Source organism: Uloborus diversus, chromosome 1, assembly GCF_026930045.1.
Source record: "Uloborus diversus isolate 005 chromosome 1, Udiv.v.3.1, whole genome shotgun sequence".
NCBI lineage: Eukaryota > Metazoa > Arthropoda > Arachnida > Araneae > Uloboridae > Uloborus > Uloborus diversus.
The window spans coordinates 225666185-225681348 of NC_072731.1; the positions used below are offsets into that span (position 1 = coordinate 225666185).

Genomic DNA, 15164 nt, shown 5'->3' on the forward strand with positions numbered 1-15164 from the left:
ATGGAACGGAAACCTCATTTAATAAAACGTTGAAAACAAAATTTTTCAGTTAATTTTGAAATCAGTGTCCAATATTAATCAGAACACCCCTCGTTACCCCCTCCACACAAGCTGGATTGCTTCAGATTTTCCTCGTACGACTAACATCGTGAAATTTATATTCCACGGTTGAATTCACCTAGAAATTTGCAAGGAATTCGACTAAAGCAGCCGGCCAGTATATAAAAAGCAAGCCTCGGGATATTTTTCAAATTCGTATTCGAAAGAGAACTTCCTAATCTTTTTCGGAACTTTGTTAACAATGCCTGGAGGAATAAAATTTGGAAAACAGTTCTGTGGAAAAAGATCAAAGAAATGAGAGCATGCAAAATGCACGTGAAGACTTTAAAGTTATAGGGTAAATAATTTGCTCTAAAACTGCATAAAACGAATAGGTTTTTTTTTTTTTTTTTGAGAAAAGGACATGAAACCTTTTTCGTTTATAATGAGTTTCCCGTTTTCGAGACGCGTTTTCTGTACGAACACCCTAGAATTATTTGGAATTATTATTACACATTTGGAAAATTCTACAAATTAAAAAAGATCAAAATTTGCATTTCAAAGTGGACTTTCTCAATAGCCTTTATCTTTACAATCGCGCAAAATCTGTCTTAATGACAAACAATTGTAAAGTCAAGAGAGTAATTGTAAGGAATTAAAGAGAAAACAAGCGTATTTTTCATTTCTTTATTACTTATGGCGGAGGTGTCCAACCTACGGTCCGCGAAGCTGATCCATATGTGGTCCGTTGTTATGTTCAATGTTGCGAATTGAAAACTATCTTCTGACTTTCAAAGCAATTATAACTTGCATTCGGTATTAAAAAAAATGATTTTTGCAAATTTGGAGTAAAATAGTTAGAAATTGGTTTCTAAAATTTCTAAAGGAAACTTGGTATTTATAAAATAAACAGGTGGTCATGATAACAGCAATTCTTGGTTTGTAATTTTCTTCCCTTTACGGTGTTATCAAGAAAAAAATATATACAGATATAATTTTATGAGTATTTTGGCCCGCGATATTCATCTTAATATGAAGTGCGGCACTCGAGTAAAAAAAGGCTTAAAGCTACCTTTGGTAACTTATAATTTTGTTGAAACAATTTTTTTAGTAATTTTCTGAAAAGAACCAGACCAGATATATTTTTCCTTCACGAAGAGCTAGGAAAAGGCAATGGGACCGTGGCCCCCACTCCTTGCCCAAAGGCATGGGAACCCATGCTATCGAGGAAATAATTACTTCTTAGCTCTATGGTTGATACATAAAATAATAATCTACTGTAAGAAGTTAACTTTGATTTTTCACAATTAAAATAATTCTTCAACCCAAACTTTAGTAACGTAACTTATTTCAGTTCACGCGGTAATGAGTTCACTAACTAATCAATATTCGTCAAATAAATAAAAATAGCTTCAAATGCTCCGTTCAAGTGTAAAATAATAAAGCATTTATCGTCGCCTCAGAGCAACAGTAAGATATCTAATCCTACCAATAACAGATAAGTTACTGTTGCTTTAATTCGACGATATATTGAGTTACTAATTAACAATAATAGTTAATTAAAGTTACAAAAAAAAAAAGGAGCGAACTGGCGGTGACGACGAAAATTGTATTTTACCGTTTTCGCCAAGGCAGAAAGCAAACGAGTCGCCAGGCCTAATGAGGTACCTATAGCGGAGAATTACCTTCTGTTACTCAAACATTTATCCAGCACAATATGTATGTATGCTATAACATTTATGATACCAATGGCATCTCCCCCAGAGGGAAAAGTTAAGATGATATCCTCCTCCGAAGCTCAGAATTTCCTTTTTTGAACATAGAAAAGGATCAAAACTAACTAAACCCAACTGCGAAATTTAATCTTATCCCAACTCCGAATTTTTCCCCTGGCTATTGGCTTCGCCACTGAATGCTATATATTTTTCAGATAGAAAAAAAATAATAATAATTCGCATAAAATGTAGTAGACGATTCCTTAAAAAAAGCTGAGTGTTTTATTTTCTAAACACGTCATGAATTATTACGCTCTTAACATCACGTTAAACACAAAGTTAAGTAAATGTTGATACTATCAGTTTTAAATTTAGCGACTACGGATAAGATGCGAACTTTTGAGTTTTAAATGAAATTAACGAGTAAAAGATGAAGTAAAAAATTTTACCAGCCCGTCGTAGTCGCGAAAATTTAAGTGCCGCGAAGAAAAGTTTTGTACAGTTCAACTTTCGGTTCTGATAACATAAAATTCGCGAAATGACCGAAAGCTTCATTTTCGCGAAAATAAGTGCTTCAACAGCAACAATTCAGAGTTCTTTAATTTCATTTACTTCCAGATGACGTATGCAAGTTCCTACCTTGTAAATAAATTTAGGAACATTTCAGCATCCTTATGATACCCATCGAGGAAAGTCTAACTTCGCTTTCCGTTTCTCTGTAGCTTTCCCATTTCTTAGAAAGTATATCATTCGCTCTGATGAACAGTATGGTGATTCGACAGCACACATTCGCTTACATCTTTTAGGGTTTTGGAAAAGACGGTTCTCTTTGATGCGTTGCAAAAAGCCATTTTGTGATCAAGACGCACACGGCAATTCACATCATCTTAAAAGATTAATTCACGTAATTCTCGAGATTCGTCGCAACTGATAAAATGTTTCAGTCTCTTAATTTTTCTCACACAGTGTACCCTTAATTTAGCTACAGCTCGGCAAGAATCCATTTCGTCTGAGGCTAGACTTATCGCTCACCCAGAGATGCCCATCCAGGGGGGGGGGGGCAACGCGCAGATTGCGCCGTTGACATTTTTAGGGAGGTGATGGGTATGTTTCTCTTTTTTTTTGGGGGGGGGTCTTTTGCTCTTGAGGGGCGGGGAGTATGACATTTAGAGGGTGCGTCCTTACTCTTAGGGGGCACCCCTGGCTCACCGGCAACACTAGCGTCACATTTCAAAAATTCGAAAACACGCTTCGAAGGGTTCGCGAAGTTGTGAGCTTGACAAGGAGAAAGGGGGGGGGGGGGTAACTAGAACTATGACATCACGGATTTCTTTTAATGAGAATATGGCCTGATGGAAAGAAGATTGACATGAAACAAGGGGGTAAGATAAAGAGAGACACTTTGTGACAAAAGGGAGGGGGAATGTAGAAATAAAGTAGTAGATGTAGAAATAAGTGGGATATCATTTTGGACAGCCCCATAGGTAAATAACAGGAACAAAACAGAATAGACCAAAGTATCCCACACTACTTGGGCTAGCGGCGTTATGTAAGTAAAGTGCGCCAAATGAGGCAGACCACTTTAAGGTTCATAACCAAATTTCTTGCTCATTTGATTGAATTGCTCCAACTTTTGCACTTTTATCAGATGACTCATAAAACTAAGAAAAAAATTAATTAAGTGAAAATTTAAGTTTCAATTGTGTTTCTCAGCAGTTTTAGCAAAGAAAGGCAATTAGGGCTCATTAAAGGAATGGGTTTCGAACAGGGAAAATTCTGAGTAAAGATTACTTGACGCTGAGTTGAAGAAAAACGCCAAAAAGTACTATCAAACTATACAACCAAAAGAAAAAAATCTTTAATATCAATATAAAACCGAATTGAAAAAAAAAATCTCCAATATCAATATAAAATCATTATATTAAACCACATTTGATAACTTCAAAAAAATTACCAAAAATTTCCTGTTTACTTCCACGGGAGGGTGAAAGATTAATCATCATATTTGCGGCAACTAAATAATTCACCGTTCTCTCTTTTTTATCACTCCTACGTGCACAAGTGTGCAGCATTATGCAGCACAGGATCAATTTAACATATGTATTGATACTGAGGACACTTCACGGCACTCCTTGCCTTTTCCTACGGTACCCCGTGGAACCCATTTTGGAAAACCCTAGAATAGACTAAGTTAAAAAAAAAACTTAATAAGAGAAAACAAAGAGTAGAAGTACATAAAAGGAAAATTCCTTTGAAACCTACCACAAACATCCGTAACGTAAACCGACCATTTATCTTTTGATGTTTCAAAAAAGCATTTCATTTCAGTGAAGTGTGTTTTTGCAGCGAGTTTTCCGAATTCAGTTGTAAATAAAAGAAGGTGAGTAACCGCAATCGGAGCGCGTGCAACTCTTTCCAAGTCACGTGATACGTACAGCCACTCGGAGCGTGAATTTCGCGGCTAAAATTGCACCGACTACCGACAATGATAACATCAGAGGCAAACTCTAAGAACTCAGATTTGCCTATATGCTGAACTTGAAGGCTTTACACAGGGCTCCTTCATGTTTAAGAGAAATGAATCTTTCCGACCTTCCCAGTGAGATTCCGCAATAATTTATGAAATAAAATACTACATGTTAGCAGTAAGTTACCGTCCTTAATCCAGGGGGTTTTCCAGACTGGTGAATCCCCAACAAACACGAAACTACAGTCGTTGCATACGATAACCGGGCTGTCGGTATATTGCCTGTTAAAATATTTTTTTTCTTGAATGCACACATTATTTTTACTTCCTTTTACAAAAAGGAAGTATTGTATTTGCGAAAAAATTTTCACTCAAAAAATCGACCGTAATTTCCATTTTGCTCACTCCCAAATGAATGTTGATTTTTTTTTTCCGACTCGACCACACGTGGACAAGGGCCTAAGAACGTATAGACACGCGAAATAACCATTTTGACGATTCCCGAGTTAGTTACGAGTTTTCTCGTGACGTCTGTATGTATGTGCGTATATATGTCGCATAACTCAAGAACGGTAAGTCCTAGAAAGTTGAAATTTGGTACGTAGACTCCTAGTGGGGTCTAGTTGCGCACCTCCCCTTTTGGTTACATTCGGGTGTTTCTAAAGGGCCTTTTGCCCCTTTTGGGAGGGGGGGGGAATTAGTGTTAACTTCGATGTAACCTCAAGTGGTGTTATAATTTGGCGGACACTAGGCGATACATCGCCAGTCTTTTGGTCGCCAAGTTTTGTCGCCAACTTTGCGACATTTTTTTCTATTTGGCTTTAATTTGGTCACTGTTGGTGACATTTAGAAAGTAAACCATTGAATCACATTAAATTTGCCAATAATGGGGAAATGACATTAAATTGGAGCAAAAGGAAATCACGTGATGCACACATCAGCTCGTTTGTAACAAATTTAAAGTATTTTATTGGCGATTCATGAAATGAATTATCTTTTGAGAAATTTGCTTTTTAAAGGAAGAGAAGTTTGGATTTGGAAGCATTCAAAATTGGAGCATTAAAACGAAAATAGGTGTATGCCAAAAATTCCAAATTTGGAGATAATTAGTACAAAAGGTACGAGAAACTCATCTGTTTGGGGGGCAAGAGTTGGTACTAGGAACCGTGATAGGTGCTGTTAAAAACCAAAAGGTCTATTCGACTAATTATTATGGCTGTACATAATGTGATTTTTTTTAACAGAATACATTGCGACTCATAATGAACCTAATATAAATGTGACTGGTGACTGCTAACGATGACTTATTAAGAGAAAGAAAAGATGTCCCTGCTATTTCTCGATGGCGACCAATCACCTAGACAACTATTTCCTGATGAAAACAAATACCGAATGCTGAAAATAGTGACCATTCACTAGTGATGACTTGCGATAAATATATACTGATAAGTTAATCAGGGCCGATGAGAGGCCATGTCTGCCTAGTGGGAAACAAGGGGCGCAGCTCAGTTGGGGCCCGCGCGCGAGGTTCAGAGTTGAAATAACATAAGTTAGATAAACTCTGAGTGATGCTGACTAGCTCGGCCGTAGTGGCCTGATCAGTAAAGCCCTGGTTTCCTAGAAGCGAATCGCCGGTCTTCGACGCCGCTCCTCGCCGTGACGCTGATATCAAAGTTAAGTGGATTTCGGTGTGGTCATTCACGACGTCCATTTAGCTCGGGCGCGCATGCGCAGAAGAATCAAGTTTTCGCCTCGGCGAGGCGCAACGCTGACGGTCAGCGTGTTCGCACCTGGGAAATCAATGCTTAAGGCGTCGAACTCGAAACCGAAAGGTCACGGGTTTGATGACAGCCGACCGAAGATCCACCGTATTCATTAGACGTGAATGGGGCACATTAATATGACGTGGTTACCAAGTCCTAAAAGTTCCCATTCAAAATCAATACCTCTAGAGGTTGCTGAACCAGGGACTGTTGCTTAGCCTCTGGTTTGTATAAAAAAAACAGAGCTGTCTTCAGGACTCTCCAACCGGTTAAACCAAGCACAGTGGTAGGTGCGGGCACTGGTGTGGGGGAACCTGTAATATGTTGCTATACAGCATGATTTAGAAAAATCTATCAATAAAAGCCAATCGACGGTTTGAACATTTGCACACGTTTTGATCAAGTTCACTTTCATCCCCTTTGCTTCTCGATAATTCATGAGGAAAATGCCTGTCCTTTTTTTCTTCCTTTTTTCCCTGTTCCATGGGGGGGGGGGATTTCTTGGTGTAAATATCAAAATACGTACAAATACATACTAAATCAAACTTTTAGAATACAAGGGGGCATTCCGCCCCTCCCCCTGATCGGCCAAATAAGAGGGACCCTGATGCGGAAGGAACTAGTTTTTAGTGTCTTACCAAGCAGTCTTAGAGAAAGATTCTAAACAATGGCTTCCATAAAAAGGCTGCATCCCAAGACATAAAGAGCAAAGCAGGATAAAGTTTTCACTCATTCTTTTTCCATCTTTTTTACTTCCTAAAAAGCAGTGCCGAAGTTATTTCAAAATATACGAAATCACGAACAGAAAAAAAAAAAAAATCTATCGGACATTACACAAATTATGAAAACGGTATATAATATATTCTTCCATATGAGGCTAAAAATGGACCACTGCATGAAAGGGGCCGTTAAACGCTGCACATTTATGAACAAATGTGAATTTAATACGGGTCACTATGAATAATACATAAAGAAGCGAGACTGAATGCGGTTGCCCTCACAATGATAAAGCAAACTTCAGTGTGTTCCGGGTTTCGAAGATTGTATGCAAATTTGTGAAATTTTTTATGATACCTGTACCATCAAAAGGTTCGGATATAAATATAAACACACATATCTCGTATGTAGTACTTTCAATTTCTTTCCCAGGCGTACAATTTTCCAACAAAATGCTGCCTAAATTCTCATTCACATGAGCTACCTAATTAGAATAATAATATAGCTGGAGTAGTTCAGGTAGAAAATGGGATTCAGTTATGTTCCAAAAAAGCAATTAGCTATGTACACAGCCACAAAATTTTAAGATAAATTTTATGAACGCATGTTACGGTCGCTGCGCATCCGCGTTGATGCTTTTCTTTTTACACAAAAACAATGTTTTGTTTCCAACTATCGTGCGAAAGCAGCTCCATTTTCACGCATACATGCGAGCGGTGCAATTTTAAGGCATGAAGAAAATAATAATAGCAATAAATCATAAATCGAAGGATTAAAGAAGTCTCTTCTTGTGGAGTGATGCTTTAAGGGGCTGTCCATAAATGATGACACTTTTATTTCAACATTTTTGACTCCCCCCCCCCCCCTTTGTCACAAAGTCTTCACATTCTTCCCCTGCATTTTCCATTAACATACATTTTCACAAAAATGCGTGATATTAAACTTCTTGTTGGTCCCTTCTCTCCTCCGAGTCATAAACTCACAATTCCACGCCCCGGATATCCGAGGGAAAATAAAGTATCCGTTTTACATTTGGCGGTTCTGATGCTCCTAAAATTTAAAATTCTACAAGTGGGTAACTTTCCATAAAACAAAATCCATTTGAATTAGTTTTTATTTCGCATTAAAATTATAAGGTACCATTTCAGCAGAATCAATTTTCATTCGCCACCTGCACTGCGCTTTCCTGAAGGGGCGTATGCGACCGTTATTAGGCATCTAATATTTTACTGCATTCCTTGTTTTGTTCTTTGCCACTTCTAGTTGTCAGCCATTGGAAATTTAAAAAATAATAATAATCCATTTTTTTATTGATTTGGGGGTTGTATTACTTCATATTTTGGCCTTTCCATGCATTCTTTGAAAAAAGTGAGACTAAATACTCCGCTTACCCGGGTGTAATTTCGTCGGTAGAGGCAAGTCGGGAGGAATGGATGAACCGATCAACGCTGCATTTAAGCCAAAATAAAATTCGAAACTAATTCTCGAGCAAGTACAATAGATGTAGCAGCTTTATTAGACTGTTGTCCTATTCCTACAGACTCACCCATACTCTTTTTAGGTCTTCTTTTGAGAATAAATGATCATATTCTTTATGACGTTTTCACAATAGATTTTTTTTTAAAGAAGTTGTGCCTTTAACGTTACGGGAATACCTTCACGTCGAATTTTATACTTGGACCGGGATTAAATTGAATTAAAAAGTTGAGGTCCGTATTCGTATTCACTGATCTAGAGACGAATGATCCGTATCCGCATATCTACAACCCGGCACACTAATAATATGCGGTTGGAAGCCAGTCTCATAAATGACTGTTTCTATCTTAATAAATTACACAAGGTTTCATGAAAAATATTACGCTTGACGGGATAAACATTCAAGGCGAAAGTAGGAAAGTCCTGGTTTTTGGGAAGTTTGAATAAAATGTGAAGGAAACAAAAGAGTATTTGGTTGCTGCAACACTCATTTTTTATGTAATAAGCTTGAAAATATTTTGTGGTTGATAAACTCTAAACTTATATCTGGATGCGCCATTCATTTTTTATTAATAAGCTTAATTAAAGTTACTGAAAGCTCGGTAATTCTCTGGAGTGAGACAAAAGCTTCGTAACACAGTGGACGCCGGTTAATAGAATCAGTCGTTTAGTGAATCAATCACATTAATGAATCAAATCGTCAAAAACATAATAAAATTCAGCTTTATTGAATTAGCCGCTTTATTGAATCAGCAGCTTTATGGAATCAAAACTGTTTAGAACAAACGTGATTCATATAAGCGGCGGCCACTGTATTTGACTCATGTGAATTTTGGCAATGTACCGTTAATGTATTCGCACGTGCGTAAAGTAAGGAAGATAACAAATGAAAAAGCAGCTATTTAGGCTTGCTTTATTACACAAACACCGTTGAGTTCTGATACGTGGTAAGCGAAGTTGACGAGTTGAGATGAGCAACCAAACTAAACTAATTTGTTAGAATTTTTTTAAATTGATTGTTTTTCGTACGTACATTTGAAAGCACATTTGCATATTTTATTATATATTTTTTAAGTGAAAAGTATCACTGCAAACCGTGAACTGAATTATGCAAATGTTCTGTCCTTATAAGTTAAGGAAACAAGATGTTTTTTGCTTTAGAAGGTTATGCCGTTAATTTGGTTAGCAACGCAGATCGTTGATATGAAATCCATGTATGTTATAATATCTTCAATAAAAGATTTGCTTTTAAATAAGTGTCTTCTGATCTCAACAGACGGAAATTGTTATTTTCATGGTGGATGTAAGTTATAAACGCTATTAGCGGTAATATATTCTACATAATTACAGAATGTTTGCTTCGACGTCGAGTAAGGCCATGGCGCAGACGAGGCCTAACCCTTTTAAAATACGAAAAATGTAAAACTTTTGTTCGACTTCCAGAGCTAAAATTTAAGGATTAGAAGATGTCATGCCTAGGGAAGTGGCAACATCGAAATTAATAATGCTTCAAATGAAAATGATATTAATCATGTAACTAATAAAGGTATTCTAATAACAGTCAAATAAGAAATATACATCATGATGAATCTGAAGAAATTTTAGGTGCTACTGAATCTGCAAGTGGCCTATATCTTATCTAACCAAATTAAGCTTTCATTGCGAGAAGTTTCCATTTAACAACCAGAGCAGAAATCTACAGAATAACTGTTCAGCCAACCGGCGCATTGCTTTGTGCTGCAGCTCTTCTTGCACAGTAAAAAAAAAAAAAAAATAAAGAAAGAAAGTTTCAATCTAATCTTCTAAAGAGGAGGGAAAAAGTAGCAATCAATTTCTGCGTTAAAAATGACAGCATCATTGAACGTCTGAACAAAAATTTAGTTCGGAGCAAGGATAAAGATTATCACGAAAAAATTGCAAAATTGCTTTTTTTTCCCTTCAAAACACTTAGATTAATTCTACAAATTATAACGTGGTTAATCTAAAACTACACACAGAGAATAAAAAAATTAATTGCAAAAATATCAATGCATTAAAGGCAAAATTTTGCAATTTAAAAAATGGCTCAGAAAAAGAGTAAACGTATATTCCCGCGTCTTCGCAGAAGTTTTTCATCGTCCTTCTTTTGAAGTTGCGTTTATGTTTCCAACATCAGACTAGAGCACTAAACGAAATAAACGTTACCTAAAATCTTAAATACAGCCTCGTAGAAAATTCGTGACATAAAATAGGTAAATTATTTTATGGAATTTTAAAAACTACTTTCTTGTCGGGTTTTTTTAGTCAGCAGCTGCACGCGGAGAGTTTCACGCACTACGGAGACTTAAGTCCTTGGAACCATTTGGTATTAATTGAGAACCAGGACCATGAGCATATTCATAAATAATACTACACATTTTTCCAACACATGTGAACCACCTCCCACCCCTTTTGCCACACAGTGTCACTCTTCACTTTGCTCATCCCTTCCCTTGTCACATGTTGAGCTACATTACAAAATATGATATAAAAAATGTTTTTTATTTCAACCAATGTGGGTGATGTCACATTTTGTGTTAGCACTGCTCTCTCCCTAATGACAAATTATAACACTTTCACAAACTCCCCTTTCAAAGCATGACATCACTTGTCGAAGACACTCAAAGGAAAAAGTGGAACCCCACGCTTTCGCAAAAGAAAATTCACGTCCAGCACCGCAAATCTTTTCAATTTGTCAAGAATTTTTGCCTGATTGAAATTTAGAAAGAGGTTTAAATTGACCCACATTTTGAACACATTCATTATCTTTAAAACATCTAGATGTTGATGGTTCCTAGAAGTGTTGATTGTTGGATTCTCATCCTAAGACCTCGATGCTATACCTTTCATTGTGGTGCAAGTTTTTCCTGCCAATCTCTCTTGTACAAATTTACCAACAAATCAGTGTTATGTTAGGGGCGATGAAGGTCACACTTATTAGGTGTCCCTTTACAAGATGGCTACTCCATCCGTCCAAATTAGTCGCTACATTTTAAGTCTTTTATTTATTTTTTACAAAATTAGTTGCTACATTTGAATATTTTTGCACTAAATATTGAAACGGATGATTTCATGATTTTATTTAAAAACATTTTTTCGGAGATTTCAAGGTGCTATATATTGTTCATCAACAACATTTACTTGCCATGCATTCCCTCCTTAAAAATTACCAAATTGGTGTCAAGAATCTAATGTTCAGACATTATGACATGCCCTATTTTTCAAGGGATCTTCCACCAGTAAACAAACTTATATGCACCGTTAATTCATTCGAAAGTACACTTTCTACTACACGAAAGTATCTTTCTCGTATACTGGTAATAGAATCTTTCCAAAATGGGGCGTGGCTAATGGCTACAGAGTGCGCGAACTTTAGATTTTTGAAATTAATTTGGTTCTGATTTGGGAGGGAATGCTTGGTAAGCAACTTTAATAATTGATAGCATAGTATCCTGAAATCCCTAAAAACGTTCAAACATAATAATAAAAGCATCCGTATGAAACATCAGTACAAAAGTATTCAAATAATTTGGGACGAAAGGAGTATAAAATTAAATATAAAACCAAGAGGTCGTGGAAAAGACAGATCATAAAAAAGTACTTGAGGACTTCATTCGTATTCTGCTCAGAGACCAATAAGACACTGAAAAGGAAATGACTGATATAAATCTGAAACTAATTTTCCACAATTGACATTTCAAAGAATGTTTGACGCGCATGTGGAACTAGATAAACCATCGCTAAATATACAAAAAAAAAAAAAAAAAAAAAAAAAAAAAAACTCTTTAAACCTGAGGCAAAAAGCGATGGAAAACTTTTCGATATGACATTTTCTGATACCATTTCCTTCCTCCGCTTTACATTCTATCTATAGTGCCTATAATTCTATCACAGAAAAAAAACGATCGAATGCTGATAGCGTATAATGCAGCTAGATCTCGCGACCGATGTTATTTGCTCCATAATTCCCTATTTCAATAAAACGCAGTGACGCGTGGTAGCCTTTTATTTCACTTGGGATAAACTATCGATATATCTCGATTTGTCATAACCTCTATGACAATTTACAATCGAGCTACGTTTTTGAACATTTTATTAGATTCAAATAGCCCCCCCCCCCCCCGTCCACCCCAAGGCGTGGAAATACTCTAACATTTTTTAAAGGAGAGAAATTAATTTAGGAGGAGTAAAATGTACGAAACCATAGCGCACCAGAATACCGACCTACTTCGTAAAATAATAATTTTAAAAAATGAAAATATTTTGATAAAAAGGGCAAAAACAACTTTCATGAGATGAAAAATGGAAGATGGCATGGGAAGAAATGTTAAGTGCTAAAAAATTCAATAGTACACCTGTTTGATATTTTGTATTTAATAAACCGACAAAACATCCGAATACGATAGTTTGAAAATACCAACTGCTGCTTCTTTTTTCCTACGAATTTAATTTTCTACTTCCTTTTACAAAAAAGGAAATATTGTATTCGCGAAAAAAATTTCACTCAAAAATCGACCTTAATTTCCATTTTGCTCACCCCCGAATAATGTTAAATGTTTTTTTCGATTCGACCACAGGTGAATAAGAGCCTAAAAACGTATAGACACGCGAAATATCCGTTTTGACGATTTCCGAGTTAATTACAACGAGTTTTCTCGTGACGTTTGTATGTACGTATGTATGTATGTGCGTACGTATGTCGCATAACTCAAGAACGGTATGTCCTAGAAAGTTGAAATTTGGTACGTAGACCCCTAGTGGGGTCTAGTTGTGCACCTCCCCTTTTGGTCGCATTCGGGTGTTTTTAAGGAGGTCTTTTGCCCCTTTTGGGGGGGAAATCATTGTTAATTTCGATGTAAATTCAAGTGGTGTTATAATTTGTCGGACACTTGGCGATCTATCGCCAGCCTTTTGGTCGTCAACTTGGCGACAAAATTGGTGTCCCCCCCCCAAATTCGCCACTGTTGGTGATATTTAGAAAGTAAACTATTGAATCACATTAAAATTGCCAATAATAGGGAAATGACATTAAATTGGAGTAAAAGGAAGTCATGTGATGCACACATCAGCTCCTTTTTAATTTAAAATAATTACTCTCCTAATAATGCTAAACAAAATTGTCAATGTAAGCAACAATGCTACTTACAAGAATGACAAATTTTTTGATTGCTTCGGAAAGGTGTCCCCCAAGTTTCGCAGACACGAAATTTCCTCCCCCCCCCCCCCGTTTTTCAGTTTCAAATCATACTTTTGAAACATTGAAGAGGGGGGAGGGATTTACAAATGTAGGCGAAACTGGGGATAAGCTTCGGAAATACAGTCGAACTCGCTTAGACGATTCCTAATTTAACGAAAACCCGGATTTTGCAAGGAAATCAGAAAAATTCGGTTGATACGTACAATGATAAATCTATGGAAGTGGAGCTTACTTTTAACGGGAAAATTCCGCTGAAAGCGAGCAATATTTTTGTGATTCATAAAATTTCTATAGGCTTTCAGCTCAATTTTTAAGCAGCCCTTTCTTAGGCCCTTTCAATTCAGCGCCCTTTCTTAGAAAAATTCCCTAAAATCCACAAAAATTAGCGATCAATCAAAACTCTGAGGAAAATTGATAAGGGTCTTTTTTTTAACCTTTTTGGTGTGTGTGTGTGTGTCTGTGTGGAGGTGGGGGGGGGGGGATGTTTGAAGTGCAGAAGCACTTATTTTTTGTCGCCAATGTTAGCGCTCCTCAGTTATAGCCAAAAAAAAAACTAATGCAAATGAAGGAAATATTGAAAACAAGAACGATAGCGACAAATGTGAAGAATTTGAAGCTGAACAACTCCTCTACATGCTGGATGGCTTTTGATGTGTTGAAAACAGGGTTGGTTTTCTGCCGGCAGAAACTGGTTAGAAACGGTAAAAACTGGCAAAAACTTAATAGCGTCTTTAATAACTCAAGTAATTACTAAATGATATTCGTTTAAGTACACTAAAAAATTAAACTTCATTTCATCATTTTCTTTTAGTAATAATAAAGCTGAAAGTCTCTCTGGATCTCTGTGACGCGCATAACGCCAAGACCGTTCGGCCGATTTTTATGAAATTTGGCACAGAATTAGTTTGTAGCATGGGGGTGTGCACCTCGAAGCGATTTTTCGAAAATTCGATTTTGTTCTCTTTCTATTCCAATTTTAAGAACATTTTCCCGAGTAAAATTATCATAAGATGGACGAGTAAATTACCAAGTTATCATAACGTGGAACCGTAGCATGGGCACGCCAATTGGCGAGAAATTCATCATACATTATTTGTAAATATACAGGCGAACCAAAAGACCTTATAATTTTCTACTACGGTCAAAGCCGTGTGGGTACCACTAGTAAAAAATAAAATCCTATGCTAGTGCCCTTGATTTAGTTCAGAAAGGGAGCTTTTCAATTGCAGATGCTTGTAATTTTTGGATAAATCTAACAAAAGATGAAAAGGCATACGGGAGCTTAGGAAAGAGGAGTGACATACAAAACTAAAAAGGCATTGCTGATTGTAATTCGCTTGCTTATATGCTTCATTTAAATTGCTTGTGATTGAAATTATGTGCTTCAAGAAGAAAGAGCCAGAATTTTACTTGCCCAATAACTCGTTTTCTACGAGCACTCGGTTATAACAAGCATATCCCTTTGGGCTCGTTATGAGTGAAGTCGACTGTGGCTTGAAATGTTCCACTAATTTATCATATCATTATCTCTCATTGAACCTCGTTCTTTTGCATCAGCGGGGTTAAAAAATATATTGGTACATTACGTTTGATTTTTCAACTCTTCACATTAATTATTTTTAAAGTTCAAAGACTTTGTCCTCGTTTAATTAGGGAACAGTGAATTTGTGTATTTTTCAGAAGTAGCCATAAAACTCGGGGGTGACAGTGGAGTCAAGTAAAAGTTTCTGAGAAGACAGTGTGCAAATTTCGGAAACTATAAGGAAGCTCGA

The 15164-nt window shown here is 36.6% G+C and overlaps 1 protein-coding gene across 1 annotated transcript in view; it reads right to left on the reverse strand.

Annotated features, from left to right (window-relative positions):
- Positions 1-15164, reverse strand: part of LOC129234180 (uncharacterized) — a 119208-nt gene that overhangs the window by 67907 nt on the left and 36137 nt on the right. The gene's annotated exons all lie outside the window — the stretch shown is intronic.